At 38.8% G+C, this 19,107-nt stretch overlaps 1 protein-coding gene across 19 annotated transcripts in view; it reads left to right on the forward strand.

Moving 5' to 3' along the window:
• TBL1XR1 (TBL1X/Y related 1) overlaps positions 1-19,107 on the forward strand; it is a 182,929-nt gene that overhangs the window by 112,373 nt on the left and 51,449 nt on the right. The window contains exon 4 of one of the 19 annotated variants that reach the window (XM_007972061.3): positions 10,347-10,465. The exons of 16 other annotated variants lie outside the window; for them this stretch is intronic. The gene's annotated coding sequence lies outside the window, so the exon portion shown is untranslated. Of the gene's footprint in view, positions 1-1,770; positions 2,470-10,346; positions 10,466-14,547; positions 14,567-19,107 lie in introns of those variants that run through there. 2 more of the 19 variants (XM_073023447.1, XM_073023440.1) reach the window with 2 other exon arrangements.

Genomic DNA, 19,107 nt, shown 5'->3' on the forward strand with positions numbered 1-19,107 from the left:
GGAAAGGTGGATCTAGAAAGTTCCTGTGGGGAAGCCAGAAAGGGAAAAGGAGGCTGATACCGAGTGCCTGAAAGACTAATATTTTTGTGCAGTTGGACTCAAATCATGTGGCAGCCTTGGGAGACAGTGTAGAACATGTCTGTTTTTCCATCCAAGGGGCAAAGAACCTGGGTTACTTTGTCAACTAACCCCCATTCCTTAGTCAGGGAGTTAGGCTTTGCAGAGGGCAGGGCAGCAGCTCCTGACCTGCTGTTTGGCCTCAGGGTGCTTTGCAGTAAAAAACTACCCAGCTGCTCGGGAAAGTTGAGTGATGAGGGAATGTGGGCTGGGCCTTGCCGGCCTCTTCTGCATCAATGAATATTCTAGTCTACTGGCAGTTACATTTCTCAGTGTAATTAGTAAATCACCTCTTTCACTCATAAACCACCCTGCTGTATTTTGTTAACATCTCTTATCTCAGAAGTTGATTATTCTTAACTGAAAGGAGTTATGACTTGCCAGACTGAAGACAAGACCTCAAGGAGTTGTGACCCTGCCAACAGGTTGCTGCCAGGAAAGAGTGTGGTGCATAGCGAGGAGTCGGTGATTATTACCTACTTATAAATGTAGCATCTGTAAATTAATTGGTTCTCTTTACTGTAGGAAAGTTTATTGTTACTATTTTCATTTTTAATCTTTTACCATCATGATTCGGAAGTGGCATTATTAAATGTGAAGAAAGAACGACATTGTCACATGATATCGTGTAAACCATTTTCATTTCGTTGAGAATGTATGCCTGTCTTTAGAGGCTGAAATAACTGAGCCTAAAATGGAAGCCGTGAAAGACTGTGGTATCACGTGAAAGGCAGAGAAAGCTTGGATTTTTACATGGATTTAATCTTTGTACAGGTTGAGCATTGGTTATCCTAAACACTTGGGACCATAGTATTTCAGATTTCATATTTACTTGGATTTCGGAATATTTGCATATCTGTAATGAGATATCTTGGGGATAGGATCCAAGTCTAAACACAAAGTTCATTTATGTTTCATATACTCCTTATATATGTAACCTGAGGGCAATTTTATACAGTATTTTAAATAATTTTGTGCATGAACCAGAATTTTGACTGTGACTTGTATGAGATCAAGTGTGGAATCTTCTGCTTGTGGCGTTATATCACTGCTCCAAAAATTGCAGATATTGGAACATTCTGGAGTTTGGATTTTTGGATTGGGGTGCTCAATTTATATTAACTGTAATATAGTGAATTAGTTCACTATTAATGGTGAATTAGTATTTTTATTTTACAATATTTTTCATGTTTCAAATAATTTTGCTGTCCTTCCTATAAATTCTCAGTGTAGGCACTATTCAACCAGGAATAAAATACTAGCTCTCTTATCTCGAGAAACACAGAGTAGTGTGAGAGCAAGGGCATACACCCACAATAGAGGGATAGATGTTTAACATGGTAATGTTAAAACAAAAGGTGTCCTATCACTGAATATTATCTGGCTGACTTTTAAGTTTCCTAATTTTCTTCAGGTGTACTATATTAAATTTGGTCTGACTAGATTTTGACTGTTCGTGGTTGGACAGCATGGTCCAATATAACCATAAAATAGGAAACTGAAGGCCATTTCTTATTTCAGTGGTGTATTGAAGCCATTTGAAGACTTCCCCCCTTCCCGTTCTTTTTTCTTTTCATTCATCCATCCATCCAGTGGATAATATTGCATGACTTAAACAAAAATTTTTGCTTGAGAGACAAATTAACATACTAAAGTTAGTTTGTAAAGGACAGGAACTTCTAGTTTTATACAGGTTCTGTTGGTTTGCTTCTTCAACTTCTGTCCTTTTTCTTAAGCCAGTTAATTTTAGTTATATCTTTTCATTTTAATCCTGGTTCATAGGAACAGATATCCTTCCCCATGCCTATTTTCTCTCTTTTCCTGTGATTTACTAGCACCCGTAAGGAGGGTCTTTAAAACAAAAAGGTTGGAATGCTAAAGTTCTTCCTTCACAATCCTCTATATATTAGGCATTCATTTCCTGTCAGGTGTTTATTTGGATCATTTTTTATTGCAACCTGATATTTTTTAAAAAGTGACTTAGAGCCTAAGGGCTTGTGATTATAGAACAGATTACATAGTAGAGGTACTTTAAACGTGTAAGGGAAAAATGCCCAAAACCATTTTGATTAGTTTAATTTTTTTTTTTTTTAAGTAAATGAATGAGTGAAAATCAACCCCAAAATGGAAGGGTTAGTATAGTTGACCCTTGAACAACACAGGTGTGGACTATGTGGGTTCACTTTTACTCGGTTTTTTAAAAATAAAAATTAGATCTAGTATGCCTGCCTTTCCTGCCTGTCCTTCCACCTCTTCTACCTCTCCCACCCCTCAGACAGCAAAACCAACTTCTCCTCAGCCTTGTGAAGAGGATGAGGACCTTCAGGATGATTCACTTCCATTTAATGAATGGTAAATATATTTTCCTTACGATTTTTTAAATAACCTTTTCTCTAACTTCTTTTATTGTAAGAATACAATATCTAATACCTACAACACGTAAGATGTGTGTGTTTTTGTTATTAGTAAGGCTTCTGGTCATAACTAGGTTGTTAGTAGTTAGGTTTTTGGGAGGTCAGAAGTTATATGTGGATTTTTGATTGGCTGGGTTGACACCCTTAACTCCTGCTTTGGACAAGGGTCAACTGTATATGTTCTGTCATAGAGAGGTAGTTATCTTACTTAAATATTGCTGTAACCATGTAAAGTTGTTAATATCTGTTTTATTGGTGAGAAATCCATTATTTTTCTTAAAAACAATTGCGTGTTCTAATTATAGTAGAGAGATGAAAATTTATTTCAGAAAACAGACTTCCATTGCTCCAACCCCATGCCATGTAACAGGGCAGATGCTTTCATTACCACCTGAACATACAGCTTGTGTATGTATGTATGTAAGACAGACTACTCATATTGAGACACCTTAGCCCTTGTTTGCTATTGGCTCCCCTCCCCCACCATGTCACTTCTATATTTAGACTTATCCAGTATGGTAACCACTGGAAATACGTAGCTGTTGAACACTTGGAAATACGACTAGTCAGAATTGAGATGTGCTGTAAATGTAAAATGCATGCTGGATTTTGAAGACTTAATTTTTTTTTTTAAGTAAAATATCTCAATTTAAAAATATTGATTATAAGAAATTATAATATTCCAGATATATTGGGTTACATAAAATAATATTAGAATAAATTCTGCCTGTTTCTTAACTTTTTCATGTGGCTACTAGATAATTTAAAACTTACGTGTGTGGACTTGGCCAGTGCTAATATCTGGGGAGACTGGAATGACTTTTTGAGGGTTCCTAAAATTAGATATTGGGACTATGTTACAAAGCTAAGTAAGTTCTATTGAGTTTAATCCTCATTTTACAAATGAAGAACTAATGTTTAGAGAAGTGATTCCATTACAGAACCAAGACTTGAACTGTATCTCCTCATTTGCACTCCAGCATTCTTTTAAATTTTGTGTAACACAGATTATATAGAGGTGAATCATGAGAGTTTTCAGTGGACCTCAGGCACCCATAGAATAATAGGGTTGAAAGCATCTTGATGATGACAGGTCTCTAGATTTTTTCCATTACTTTTGAGAGCTAAAGGCATTTGTTATTTTGGGAAAATTTTCTTTTATTAAAACTTAGAATTTTATTATCATCTATGTTGTAATCTCTTATTCAGGAAGATCAAATTTTTGCTATCATTTTTCTGTACTTCCTATTGTCTTAGAATTTTTTCCTATATTTTTTCAATCATAAAATTTCCATTTGGTTCTTTTTTTATAGTGTCTACTTCTGAGAACTTGTCTTTCCTGTCCCTTCACGGACATCTTTGTGAATTCTGACACCTGGATCATCTCAGGATTAATATCTGTTATTTTCTTTTCCTTTGAGAATGATCAGATTTTCTTCATCTGTACCATTCCTAGAGAATGTTGTTGTTTGAAAAATGAAAATGAAATTTTCATTTTTCATTTGAAAAATGTAAATGAAAGCAGGCAATTAACATCGATAGGCACAGACTCCCAAATTCTGTGACACCTGTGGGCAGTGGTTCCAACGTCGGTTCAGTTTTCAAAGTCTTTGCTAAGCTACTTTGAGTCTGCTTCCTGAATGAGCCTCTGAGGAGTTAGTATGGAACCTGAAGGTGATTTGTGCCTTCAGTTCTCAAGACCTTTGTAGTGCTTCTTTAGGTATGTTCCACATGCACATCTTGGGATGAATTTGGAACTTGTGTTGGTTCATAGGAAGAATTACAGGATCTACTTCTCCAGTTCTCTCTTAGGGATTTTTTCTTATGCTCTTCAGTTCCTGGAGGCCTCATTTCTGGTTTAGTTTGGCTTTTTTGATTGAAAGAAACTGGCTCAATCTAGCTGGTAAGCGTTGCAGGGAACACCAAAAAAGTAGGCCAATTACAGCGTTGAACAAGTGTGCTCAGAAGAATAGTAGAGAGTTATAATTCCACAAATGGAGTAGGGGCTCCTATGGAACAAATCCTCCCACAAATAGTAACTACAATCTCTGGACAACATATGAAAAACAAACATTATGAGGACACCCTAGAACAAACCTGAAACAAGTAGAAGCCAGACTGGATTGGAGTCTTATGAGAATGGCGTTGGAGTTTCCTGTTATTGACAGATCTTTGCCTGGGGACAAGTTCCCTTTGGCAGAGGAACTAGAGAATGGTTCAGAACTAACGCTGCATTGCAGAGTAATGGAGTCCAGCACGGGGAAGGAGGGAATCCAGGAAGAAAATACCCATAGAGGTGGAGTACCAAATTTGGTTTATAAACTCTGCTAAAATATGGGGTTGACCCCTAAACTGGAAACTATTCAGGTGTCTATAAACCAAGAAAATGGATTATCAAGTTGCTGTATGTGTACAATGGAATACTACTAAGCAATAGGAAGGAACCAAGGCGTTGATGTCTGCAGCAACTTGGATTAATCTCTAAAACATTATGCTGACTGAATGTAGTCTTACACAAAACAAGCCATCATATGTGATTCTATATATGTGATGTCCTAAAACCATACAGACCTCATCTATTGTGCATGTGGGGTAGGGCAGGCAAAACGAAGTTATGAAGGGGAAAGATGAAGAGGTTGGCAGGTGGTAGGAATGAGTGGTGAGGAAAGGGATTAAGTGGGGAAGTGCATGTGGCAGCTTTCTAAGGTGTTGGCAATGTTCTGTGTTCCGTTAGGGATTTACGTTACTCAGGTACATAACATTTGTCAAAACTTACTGAATGGTATAGCCAGTATACGTCCATTGTATTTTGTGTAAGTCTTTTCTTCTTTTCCCTTCCCTTCTCTTCTCCCTTCCCTTCCCTTCCCCCTTCCCTTCCCTTCCCTTCCCCCTTCCCTTCCCCCTTCCCTTCCCCCTTCCCTCCCCTTCCCCCCCTTCCCCTTCCCTTCCCTTCCCTTCCCTTCCCTTCCCCCTTCCCTTCCCTTCCCCCTTCCCTTCCCTTCCCCCTTCCCTTCCCTTCCCCCTTCCCTTCCCCCTTCCCTTCCCCCTTCCCTTCCCCCTTCCCTTCCCCCTTCCCTTCCCCCTTCCCTTCCCCCTTCCCTTCCCCCTTCCCTTCCCCCTTCCCTTCCCCCTTCCCTTCCCCCTTCCCTTCCCCCTTCCCTTCCCCCTTCCCTTCCCCCTTCCCTTCCCCCTTCCCTTCCCCCTTCCCTTCCCCCTTCTCCCTTCCCTTCCCTTCCCTTCCCCCTTCCCCCTTCCCCCTTCCCCCTTCCCCCTTCCCCCTTCCCCCTTCCCCCTTCCCCCTTCCCTTCCCCCTTCCCCCTTCCTCCTTCCCCCTTCCTCCTTCCCTCTCCCTTCCCTTCCCTTCCCTTCCTCCTTCCCTCTCCCTTCCCTTCCCTTCCTCCTTCCCTCTCCCTTCTCCTCTCCCTTCTCCATTCCTTTGCATTCCTTTCTGTTCCTCTCCCCCCACCCCCCCTTTTTTTTTTTGAGATGGAGTCTTGCCCTGTCACCCAGGCTAGAGTGCAATGCGGCAGTCTCGGTTCACTGCAACCTCCACTTCCCGGGTTCAAATGATTCTTCTGCCTCAGCCTCCCGAGTAGCTGGGATTACAGGTGCCCACCACTATGCCCAGCTAATTTTTATATTTTTAGTAAAGATGGGTTTCACCATGTTGACCAGGTTGGTCTTGAACTCCTGACCTCGTGATCCGCCTGCCTCAGCTTCCCAAAGTGCTGGGATTACAGGCATGAGCCACTGTGCTCGGCCAAGTTTTTCCTAAAAAATAAAAATAAAAAATAAAGAAAAAACATTACTTGATGGGCAAGTTGCAGTATTTATAGAAGTATACTGATGACTGTAAGTTCTTTGAATAGATGTATTAAAACAAATATGAGGAAATGTTAATTTTAAATTGTAGGTGGTAGCTATGTGGATATTGTTTTCATTTTTTTCTATATGTTTGAAAATTTTCATAGTAAAATGTTAAGAAAAAATGGAGACCAGTGGATGGTATTTCTCGAAGTCAGGTTCCTGTTAATATGTTGTTGTTGTTGTTTTAATGGCATTCATCAAAATTCATTTATTTAAATTTGAAAATAGTTTGAAGAGCTCATCGGTAACATTTTTCTGCTTGTGCATTAAGCTCTGACCTGCTTATGATGCAGAAGGATAGAGAAATATGAATAAATAAAAACACAAGACAAAACACACATACTAACTTGATCGTTTCAAAATGATGTAGCAAAGGCTAATTAAGGTCATTTCTAATACCTACATTTGGAGGGGATGGATACGCAATTAGACTATGCTCAGATTCAAGTATGATTAATGGGAGATGGAATTCATGGAATTACTAATTTCGAACACGTTTTCGAAAATGCTATGGGAGGAAATTATTTTATTTATTTATTTAGAGACGGAGTCTTGCTCTGTCATCGCCCAGGCTGGAGTGCAGTGGCACGATCTCGGTTCACTGCAATCTCCACCTCCCAGGTTCATGCCATTCTCCTGCCTCAGCCTCCCGAGTAGCTGGGACTACAGGTGTCTGCCACCACGCCTGGCTAATTTTTTGTATTTTTAGTAGAGATGGAGTGTCACCATGTTAGCCAGGATGGTCTTGATCTCTTGACATCATGATCTACCCACCTCGGCCTAAAGTACTGGGATTACAGGCGTGAGCCCCTGCGCCCGGCCACGGGAGGAAATTATTAAGAGTTTGTTTCCACTCTCTTAATTGACTAATAGTCATTTGTGGAGTATGGCTTAGGACACTCTTTTAAGTGTGTTGTATTTATTTAAAAAAAAAATGCTGTATGATTTTTATGGTGGAATTACTAGCGAGATTGGATTGATTAGAATTTATTTTAAAATATGATCTCTTTGGAGGCCGAGACAGATGGATCATGAGGTCAGGAAATCGAGACCATCCTGGCTAACACCGTGAAACCCCGTCTCTACTAAAAATACAAAAAATTAGCTGGTGTGGTGGCGGGTGCCTGTAGTCCCAGCTACTTGGGAGGCTGAGCAGGAGGATGGCGTCAACCTGGGAGGCGGAGCTTGCAGTGAGCCGAGATCATGCCACTGCACTCCAGCTTGGACGACACAGACTGTCTCAAAAAAAAATACACACACACACACACACACACACACACACACACACACTTTTATATATAATATATATAAAATTTCTATCTTAGAAATTTAGTAATGGTCTGTTAGGGAGTTGTTGGATTAAAAAGCACTGTGACAGGATTTTATGGTTCTTTCATAAAGTTTTGAGATACAAGTATAGTCGTATTAAAATTCAGTACTGTAACATCCAGTGTTATGCATAAATGTTATAAATACTGGTTCATTTTCTGGCCTCTGTTAATTTGCTGTTAGGAAAGTTATTCTAATAGCCTCAATTTTTAAATATATATATCAGATTAAATTATGAGTGGGGATGAGAAAAGTAAAATATTGATATTAAAATATAATTTGTAATTACAAGATATAAGATTTTTAAATTTATTTCATTTTCTCTCTGGTTTTTTTTTTGGAAGCACTTCAATTTTAAATTCATTTTAGAACATAACATGAAATTACTTGATGTTATAATGATTTGATATTTCTCTAGAAACCAAAAATTTGGACTTCATTTTTGGTCTTTTGTCTTTTTATCACTCCAAATGTATTGCAGTAATTTTTTTGTTTAAATCACCATTTGTATATATTATAACTTTATCAAAGTAAAACTGCTATGTTGTGCCTAGCCCTAGTCATTTTGTTATAAGAATTCCATATTACTGATATCTAAATGAGGCATTTTGGTCTTTGAGAAAATTGTGTTGTGTGCTAACTTTGGAGATGGTAGAATTACAATTGTGTGTTTATGCCTTCTAGATAGAAATTTAGTGGTGAACAATCGAGTGGGTTTCACACTGTGTACCAGCTAGTTATTTAAACATCAAATTCTCCTTAACTTCTAATTTTAGTACCAATGTCTTCCTAGAGGAGAATATTTTACCCAAACAGAAACAATAGTTCAGTTAGACTTAACTTTTTGCAGGAGCTCATTTACATCTATGTAATACTGACTAAAGACTATAACATATAATACTGTATATATTATACATAGTATTATATATACTATATTATACAGTACTGTAATTATACTGAATAAAGATAATACTATTGTAACAGAGATGAGGTCTTGTTATGTTGCCCAGGCTGGTGTAGAACTCCTGGGCTCAAGTGATCCTTCTCTCTCAGCCTGCCAGAGTGCTGGTATTAAAGGTGTGAGGCACCACAACCCACCTGTTATTAAATATCTGAATGTTTAAGTCTCTCTGAAAAAAATGATGGACAAGGTAAGGTAGATGGATAAAATTGCTGAAAACAGCTCATGATCAAAATGGAACCCTAAAGAGTTATCTGTATATCATTGCGATTTCTGTTATTTGCCATCATAATACCAAAATCAAAATGAAAAATACATTTAATGTAAATGAAAGTTTTGCTTCAGAGATTTCTATCTCAGAAACACATTGATATTACATCCATCTTAAGACTGGCCAAGAACAAGAGAGAAATCTTATTAATGATTCTGAATGTTGTGTTAGGAGGTACTGTGTATTGCCAAGGTGAACTGTTCAAATGACTAAGTAGTGGACTTGCATGTATGCCAAGTTATTTTATAATCACTTTAGGTAATTTGCATTTAAGAAAAACTTTAAAAAACAAGGTTTTTCCATTGCATGTTTCATCATATCTTTACATCCTTTAAAAGTAGATTTTTTAAGAGCTTCTTGATTGTAGAGATATGTTTACTGGTTCTCATATCCTTGAAGTGTTAAGTCTGCCAGGTAAGAATCTTAGCATCAACATAAGCAATGAAGTATAAAGGAATAAAGAAATATAAAGTAGAACATCAGTTGATCTTTGAACTTTAAGCTAGTTGTTAAATTTGTCAGACCCTGGAGAATTTCCTAGAACCAGGCAGTTAATTATATTTAGGAAATTAGTTAGAAAACCACAGATTTTGAGGTACCCAGGACCTATTGTTACCGATAGATGTTTGATTTCTTTCAGTATAGAAAACTTAAAACATGGAGACACTGTTTTTTAAAAAATGTTTCTGTGTGTCACTAAAAAAAAACTTTTTTTTTCCTTTCAGTTAGCTTTATTGTCAGAAGGAGAAGCCAGATTCTACTTTGAGAGAACCAGAAAAAAATATTATGAGTAGGGAAAATATGCTCATCAACACAGAAGGATATCACAAGCATACTTATTGTTTTATTGCATGTTAAATTTAAATAGTTTACTCTAATCATTTTTCTTGTCATTTTATTCTTTGTTCAGTTATTTAATCTGGGACAGTTATGGGCACTTTATCACTTAAAGTAAGTACTAGCTCAAAGGTGTGCTATTTTCCAGATTTACTTGGGCAGCCTGGCCAAAGGTGAATTAGGTCTTTTTGGGCCATAATTTGGGTTACTCGTTACTAATTCAGCTTAGATGATAATGATTAAGCCTGATCATGGTACTGAGGCTGATAAATTCTAAAAACCTTTCTAGTAGTTAAAAGATAGAAAGCAGTTGCTTTTTGCAATTTAAAATTTTGTTTATGTCCTTCTTATTGAGGACATAATTATGTCCTTATGAAAATTATTTTCAACCTTGTTCCCTACTGCTGTTTCCAGTGTTAACAGTTAAACCTTACTGTTAACAAACATCTTACATTTGATTGATTCTTCCTAAATTCATCTTTAGGATCACTCAGTGTTAAAGCTAGAGGGGTCCTTTCATATTATCTAATTCAGTACCCCCTTTTTACAGAAGAGGAAACTGAGGCCTTGGACTAGAACAAAGGTCTCCTGACTCAGTCCAGGACTCTTTCTGTTACATCTTGCTGCCTGATATTTGTCTTTGTGGAACTCAGCAACATCGCATACAGGGTGAGCTTTTTTTTTTTTTTGAAGGAACACATAAAGTGATTTGCTACCCTCATTAATTACTAGTCCTCTTTCTTGTCTAACTCTTTTTATTTTCCTTTTCTACCCATATTTATTTTAATCGATTATATAGACCCAAATACTTGTGACACGTTTTTATTTTGCTGCTACCTCTTCTTGATGTTTGACTATTATTTTTAAGAGTTAAACTTTCAGAGGATGTCTTACCAATGATGACTGCCATTTTATCAGGCACTGTAGCAACAACTGATTAAAATGTGTAACAGGAATTATTTGTAGAGTCTTATTTTTAGATTAAAAAAGTTAATTACAAATAAGTCGAAGAGTGTGGATGAGATCTAAGGAGCTATAATACTGGATACAAAAACTTTTTTTTTTTTTGGTGAAATACCAACATCCCAAGAAATAATCAGCCAACAGTGTGATATAACTGCTATTAAAATAGCCTATGCTATGAATGCATGGATTTATACACATTTATGTTTTAGGTTATTGCATTGTTTTCTTTATCAGTACTCAGGTTGGCTCCTGTATCCTTTTGACAAGTCCCTAGCAATTTTTGGTAATTTTCTTGCTTTCTGTTTTCACACGATATTGCAGGTTTATGTGGTTTTCAAGGGCAACTCAAGGACTTCTTTTTTTTTTTTTTTTGAGCCAGAGTCTCACTATGTTGCCCAGGCTGGAGTGCAGTGGTGCAATCTTGGCTCACTGCAAGCTCCACCTCCCAAGTTCATGCCATTCTCCTGCCTCAGCCTCCCGAGTAGCTGGGAACACACGTGCCCACCACCATGCCTGGCCAATTTTTTGTATTTTTAGTAGAGACAGGGTTTCACCGTGTTAGCCAGGATGGTCTCAATCTCCTGACCTCATGATCCACCAGCCTTTGCCTCCCGAAGTGCTGGGATTACAGGCGTGAGCCACCGTGCCCAGCCTTTCTCCAGTTCTTACAGTAAGTTCATGATTACAGGTTATAGGACCAAGGTGTCATTTTTACCCCTGCATTAGTCCAGGTTCTTCAGAGAGTGGAAAAAAATGTGTGTGTGAATTTACTGTGGGAATTGACTCACGTGCTAATGGAGTTTGAGAAGACCAACCTAGGTTGTCTACAAGCTTGGAGAAAACTGGGGAAGCCTGATTCGGTCTTACGTCTGAATGCTTCCTAACCAGGGAAGCCCGTGTTATAACACTCAGTCTGAGGACAAAGACCTAAGCACCTGGGGAGCTGCTGGTGTAAATCCTGGAGTCCAGAGACCAGAGAATATGGAGTTCTGAGGTCCAAGGGCAGAAGAGAGGTGTCCAAGCCCCATGAGGAGGAAGGTGGGAGGGGAAAAGAGGGAGAACTTGCCTTACCTTTGTCTTAACTATCACAACCCCTTACCTTCCGTTTAAAAAAAAAAAAATTATGAATGTTGCCTGTCAATTAATTTTGCATTTGTAAAAGATCAGGAAAATACAAAATCTAACAGCTTAATGAAAATCAACACCTTTTTTTTTTTTTTTTTTTTTTTTTGAGATGGAGTTTCGCTCTTGTTGCCCAAGCTGGAGTGCAATGGTGTGATCTCGGCTCACTGCAACCTACACTTCCTGGGTTCAAGCGATTCTCCTGCCTCAGCTTCCTGAGTCTGGGATTACAGGCGCACACCACCACATCTGTCTAAGTTTTGTATTTTTAATAGAGACTGGGTTTCACCGTATTGGCCAGTCTGGTCTTGAACTCCTGACCTCAGGTGATATGCCCGCCTCAGCTTCCCAAAAGTGTTGGGATTACAGCTGTGAGCCACCACCAGCCCTACGTATTCATTTTTTGAAAAATCTGTTGCTGGCCAGGCATGGTGGCTCACGTCTGTAATCCCACCATTTATTAAGGCTCAGGTGGATGATTGCTCTAGACCAGGAACTTGAGACAAGCCTGGGCAACACAGCATGACCCTGTCTCTAAGAAAATAATTATAACATTATTTTTGTAATTAAGGTGCACACGCCTGTAGTCCTAGCTATTTGGATGTATGAGGCAGGGGAATCCCTTGTGCCCAGGAGTTTGAGGTTGCAGTGAGCTTTGATTGCATGACTGCACTCCAGCCTGGGCCACAGAGTGAGATCCTGTCTCTTAAAAAGAAGTAAAAAATCTGTGGCTTTATGTCACTGAAATAACCATGGTATCAAACTTTGTAATTTTAGGGTAGACTAAGGCACCAATGCTTAACTGCTGTGAATGCCGGATAAATTAGTTGAGTTGGACAGAGTACCACTGTCGTAATCACACAGACACTTTACATCACATAGATAAATATTAAGGTTTTTGGAATTTTTTATTTAAAGTATTCATCAGCCATTTTAAAGCATCCCTTGTCACCTGTCAGTTAACTAATTGTGATTCAGATGAACTAAATCAGGGATCTATGATAGAAATATTTATTTGACTGTAGTTTTCCTGGAAAGATATCTGTGTGAAGACTTGTAGATACTGTTTTATTTTTTATTTTTAGTTACCTATTTTTTTTTGAGATGGAGTCTCGCTCTGTCGCCCAAGCTGGAGTGCAGTGGCACGATCTTGGCTTACTGCAACCTCTGCCTCCCAAATTCAAGCAGTTCTCCTGCCTCAGCCTCCCAAGTAGCTGGGACTACAGGCACTTGCCACCATGCCTGGCTAATTTTGTATTTTTAGGAGAGACGGGATTTCACTGTGTTAGCTAGGATGGTCTAGATCTCCTGACCTCGTGATCCGCCTGCCTTGGCCTCCCAAAGTGCTGCGATTGTAGGCATGAGCCACCATGCGCAGCTGACATTGTTTTATATTAATCAAGGCAAAAATTGCATGTAAATACTGCTTGACTTATACTTTATTTTTTTGAGATGGGGTCTCACTCTTTCGCCCCAGCTGGAGTGCAGTGGTGATATAATCATACCTCACTGCAGCCTCAAACTCCTGGGCCCATGCGATCCTCCCACATCATCCTCCCCAGTAGCTGGAACTACAGGTGCATGCCACCGTACCTGACTAATTAAAACCAATTTTTTTTTTTTTTTTTTTTTTTTTTGGTAGATACTGGGTCTCCCTATGTTGCCCAGAGCTCAAGTGATCCTCCCGCCTCGGCCCCCCAAAGTGCTAGAATGATGAGTGTGAACCATGCACTCAGCCGGATTATATTTTATATGCTGGAGCATGAGAGCTATGTTTTATTATTTATGAAAGCTTAAAAATATATTTGAATAATGTTTTAGGTGCCTTATAAGATACAGGCTGCTGATTTGTTTTGTTTTGTTAAAAAAGGCAAAAGATTTATTTATTCCGAAGAGAAACCAGAGCATGACAGAATGCTTTTTAAATGCTTATAATCTGGTAGTGGTTGAAAAAATATGCATATTAAAAGGTGACATCATAATAATGTTAACACTTAATAGGTTATAAGTGGCTTTTCCATGCATTCCCACCTGTGAGGTGTGTAAATTAGGTTTTATTCTCTTTCACAGTTGAAGAAACGGGGGCTCCGGGAAGTTAAAATGACTTGATGTAATGTCTTAATGTCAAAAGCCAGTAGCATTAAAAGGAAAATGTCAGCGTTCTGACTTCTGGTCTAATAATCTTTTTACTGTTGTCCAGTTTTGAGAAGAGTAATAAAACTGCACTTAGGGATACAGGAGGAAAGTAGCCAAACATCTTTAATGTTGATATTTGAATAGGTATCATAAAGATACAATATTTGAAGAAGAATAGACGAATTTCAACAAGTGCAGTTGAAACAGAACTAAAAGCAAAAAAGCGGAAGTTTGTGGGACATGTTAGAATGATACCAGTATACTCACTTGAAGAGTAAAGTGCATTTAAAGGTGGTACTGTATGGCTAGATAGGTACTTTGGAACCATAGAATGGAGAACTTAGGAGACTCTTAGGCTATTGTAATAATACAGGTGATAGGTACTGTAGAAAGAAAGACGTGGCTGTAATAGGTGTTGGATACACTTTAGAATGTACAGAGTTTTAAAGCCTCATTTGTATTATGTGAATATAAGTTTTTTTTCCCTTTCCTCAAGGACTCCATCTCACCAAACTCCCTAATTTTCAGATGAGATGTAAAGTAAAAGTTAAGTATTTTTCCTTTCTGAAAATTTTGTTTTATGATGGATTTAACATAATTTCTTACCTGCTTTATATTTTTAAAAAGTTTCAAGTTAATAATACTAATAAAACTATTATTATAAGATTAACAAAAGCAGTTTAAAATTTCTTTGTGGTTCTTTTCTGTCCTTAGATTATATTCCCTAGAGATGGGTGCAGCGAAAGCACTCTTGTAAGGTTTGTTTTCTTTGTTAGCAGACGGTTTTACTGTTTTACAGTATTAGAAGGTTCTTTGTCATTCATTTTGTATGTAGACAAGGTGGGTTGACTGGGGCTGTCTTCCAGTTGTCTGCTCATTTGGAGAGCCAAACTGTTGAAGCAGGCCCCACACAGGACATGCTCACTGAGCAAGAGAGCTGGCAGACACTTGTAATGTCTCTTAAATCTTCTGATTGGATATAGTGTACATCACATCTTCCGGAATTCCACTGGCCAAATTATGTCACATAGCCGAGGTCCATGTTGCCAGGAGGGGGATGAATAACTCTATTGCAGGGAAAAAGAACGCTTGAATTCTGAACCAGTAATACCTTCAGCCTCCTCCAGCCACTAAAATTGGTTGTTCCCATGTGTCAGTGCCATCATAGTTACCGTTATTAGTGTTAGTTTTGTTTTTGTTTTAAGGGGATTCTCTGATAACCAAGGTAGATGACTGGAGGTAAGAGGAAAAGGCTTTTGTTACCCTTGTCTATACCTGTCTTCTACAGCATGGAAGGGGCAAATGATAGAATCTGTATGTGTCATCCCAGGCTTTCTCAGCTTAGTGTAACTATTATAGATTGAATTTTATCCCCCTAAATTCATAAGTTGGAGTCCTAACCTCCAGTACCTCGGAATGTAATCTTATTTGGAAATAGGGTCCTTATAGAGTTACTCAAGCTAAAATGGGATCATTTAGGTAGATCGTAATACCTTATGATTGGAGTCCTTATGAAAAAGAGAAAATTTGGGCACATACAGAGGGAAAATAGTATGAAGACACAGGGAGAACATGGTGAAGTGACTAGAGTGATGCATCTACAAGCCAAGCTCTATGGTCTGAATTTGTCTCTCCAAAATTTATGTTGAAACCTGATCTCCATTGCAGTGGTATTAAGAGGTGGGGCTTTTTTGGAAGTAATTAAGACATAAGGGCTTTACCGTCAATGAATAGAATTGTGACCTTATAAAAGAAGTTGAAGGGAACCCCCAGGCTCCTTACACAGTATGAGGAGAACACAGCCAGAAGGCAGCATCTGTGAAGCAGAGAGCCTTCACTAGGCACTATATCTGCTGGCACCTTGATCTTGGGCTTCACAGCCTCCAGAACTGTGAGAAAAAACTTCCATCTGAGGTGTTTTGTTTTGTTTCGTTTTTCAGTAGCCCCAGTGTACTAAGACACCAAGGAAGCTAGGAGAGAGGCCTGAAACAGACCCCTCCTTAGCACCTTCAGAGGGGATGTGGCCCTGTGAACACCTTGATTTTGGACTTCTATAAGACAATACATTTCTTTTTTTTTTTTTTTTTTGAGACGGAGTCTGGCTCTGTCGCCCGGGCTGGAGTGCAGTGGCCAGATCTCAGCTCACTGCAAGCTCCGCCTCCCGGGTTTACGCCATTCTCCTGCCTCAGCCTCCCGAGTAGCTGGGACTACAGGCGCCCGCCACCTCGCCCGGCTAGTTTTTGTATTTTTTTTTAGTAGAGACGGGGTTTCACCGTGTTAGCCAGGATGGTCTCGATCTCCTGACCTCGTGATCCGCCCATCTCGGCCTCCCAAAGTGCTGGGATTACAGGCCTGAGCCACCGCGCCCGGCAAGACAATAAATTTCTGTTCTAAGCCTCTTAGTTTATGATACTTTATTGTCACACTAATTTAGAACTTTGCTAGAAAGCACCTTTAAATAGAAGTTTGGCAGCCAAGGCAGGAAGAAATGAGCTTGAGGTTAGCTTATTTTTTAACCTTTATTGCATAAATGAGTAGTCTAGCTGTTAAGTAGATGCAGGAGGAGGGGTCTGTCTGTTTAGACTGAGAAACATACCTTCAAATCTGTTATCTTTTTCAGCCTGAAAAAGTGAACTATACTTGAGTTAGTTCTTTCTAAGCTGGAAATCTGTATTGAACCACACAACACTAAATTTTATAGTTGATGAGTAGGGAAGTTTCAAAAGCTAGTAGATATTATGAATTGTGTCCCCACAAAGATATGTTGAGGTGCCAACTCCCAGTACCTGTGAATGTGACTTATTTGGAATGGAAATAAGATCTTTGTAAATCACGTTAAGATGATGTTTTTTTTTTTTTGTTTTTGTTTTTTGAGACGGAGTCTGGCTCTGTCGCCCGGGCTGGAGTGCAGTGGCCAGATCTCAGCTCACTGCAAACTCCGCCTCCCGGGTTCTCGCCATTCTTCTGCTTCAGCCTCCAGAGTAGCTGGGACTACAGGCGCCCGCCACCATGTCCTGCTAATTTTTTTGTGGTTTTAGTAGAGGTGGGGTTTCACCGTATTAACCAGGATGGTCTCTATCTCTTGACCTCGTGATCCGCCCACCTCAGCCTCCCAAAGTGCTGGGATTACAGGCGTGAGCCACTGCGCACAGTGGATTTCTATAATGTTACAGTGTTGAGGGCCTAGAACAGTGGCAGGTGTGTAGTGTAGTACTCAGTAAAACATTTGTTACATGCAGGATAGAAAAACTAAATTTAAGTAAAATGATTGCATCTTTACAAATAGAAGTCCATTTATAGAAGTGTAGTCTCAGAAAATTTAAAATTTTAATTCCTCTAATATGTTTTGGAGTTAGTAGATGCCATGTGTTATATCAAAACTAGAACTTTGGTACGCTAATGTTTATGGCTTTTTATTTTATTATTATTATTTTTTGAGACAGATTCTCACTCTGTCACCCAGGCTGGAGTGCAGTGGTGCAATCTTGGCTCACTGCAAGCTCTGCTTCCCGGGTTCACGTGTGTATGGCTCTTAAGTACCTTTTTTGTTTATTAAGTGTAAATGTATTGAATAATATGTATTCCAACATGAACACAACAGAAACCAAACTAAAGATTTAGGTTGTGTTAAAATATGACCAATACTGTGGGCTAAGGTCTCAAACATTTTGGTCTTAGGGCCTTGTTACAATCTTAATTTATTGATGGTCTCAAAGAGCTTTTGTTTATGTTATAGTTATCAATATTAACTGTATCAGATATTAAAATGGAAATTTTGTATTACTAATGCTTTTTTTTTTTTTTTTTGGAAATCCAACTCTCTTTGTCACCCAGGTTGGAGTGCAGTGGTCCTATCTTGGCTCACTGTAACCTCCATCTCCCGGGTTCAAGCAGTTCTCCTGCCCCAACCTCCCAGGTAGCTGAGATTACGGGTGCATGCCACCACACCCGGGTAATTTTTGTATTTTTAGTAGAGAGAGAGTTTCACCATGTTGGCCAGCCTGGTCTCCAACTCCTGACCTCAAGTGATCCACCCACCTCAGCTTCCCAAAGTGCTGGGATTGCAGGCGTGAGCCGCTGCACCTGGCCATGTATTCTTTAAAGTCGGTTTCATTTTATTCATTTGCAAAAAAATGTCTGCCAGATCCCCAGTCTGAATAACTATATTGTCATTTCTTCTCTGAAGTATAAACGTTGTTCCATGAAAAAAGTGGCTAGTGTAACTTGCAGTTCAAACAATTGCAGTGCTGTTTTTTGAGACAACCATTATTTTAGTATGCAACAGAAGTGCTCTATGTTTACTTAGCACTTTGTTGCATAGCATATTAAAAAGATGCGTATTTGAACATTAAGAATTTCATAATACTACTTTTTCTGCTTCATTCAAGGATATTCTTCAGGGATTTTTTTGTTTTGTTTTGAGTCCATAGTGGTGAAAAATACAATGACTACTAGTAATACCATCAGGTCTTGATTCGTAATACTAAGGTGTGAGCAGTTTTACCCACTATTGCTTTGTAACATTGGTGGTAACATTGGTGCAAATGCCAATGGAGTGAAAAATGCAAGTAATATCCTAGTAATACTATAAAAATAATTTTGACCTCACAGGTCCCTTAAAAAGTCTTGGGAACTCCAGGGGTCTATGGATCCCAATTACTTTGCTAAATAAAAAGTTGATCACATTTTGTCATGAGTATAACAAAATACCGTATCTTATTTTAAGTTTTGAACACCTTGAACAGCCTTAACAGTAAAGTACATTGCTATGTGTTTTTTAAGACAGAATCTTCTAAGAAGATACTATTTTATTAAGAAATATTAAGAGTTAACTTTGCAGTTAGACTGTAACTTGAGTGGGTAGGGCACTTACAGTCGGGCCTCAGTGTGGTTATGGAGTGATGTGCTTCTCCTCTCCGCAGTCCATGTGCCATGTGGGCTTTTTTGTTTGCTTGTTTTTTAAATAGTACGTTTTATATGACAGTACTGCCAACTGTTTTCTCCCACCCTGTGAAACTGACCTGTGAGACTTTCATGGTGGATTTCTCCTAGTTTTCAATAAAAGTTGGAAACCTGCTCCAATTTAT

The sequence above is a fragment of the Chlorocebus sabaeus genome, chromosome 15 (assembly GCF_047675955.1).
Source record: "Chlorocebus sabaeus isolate Y175 chromosome 15, mChlSab1.0.hap1, whole genome shotgun sequence".
In the NCBI taxonomy this organism is placed as follows: domain Eukaryota; kingdom Metazoa; phylum Chordata; class Mammalia; order Primates; family Cercopithecidae; genus Chlorocebus; species Chlorocebus sabaeus.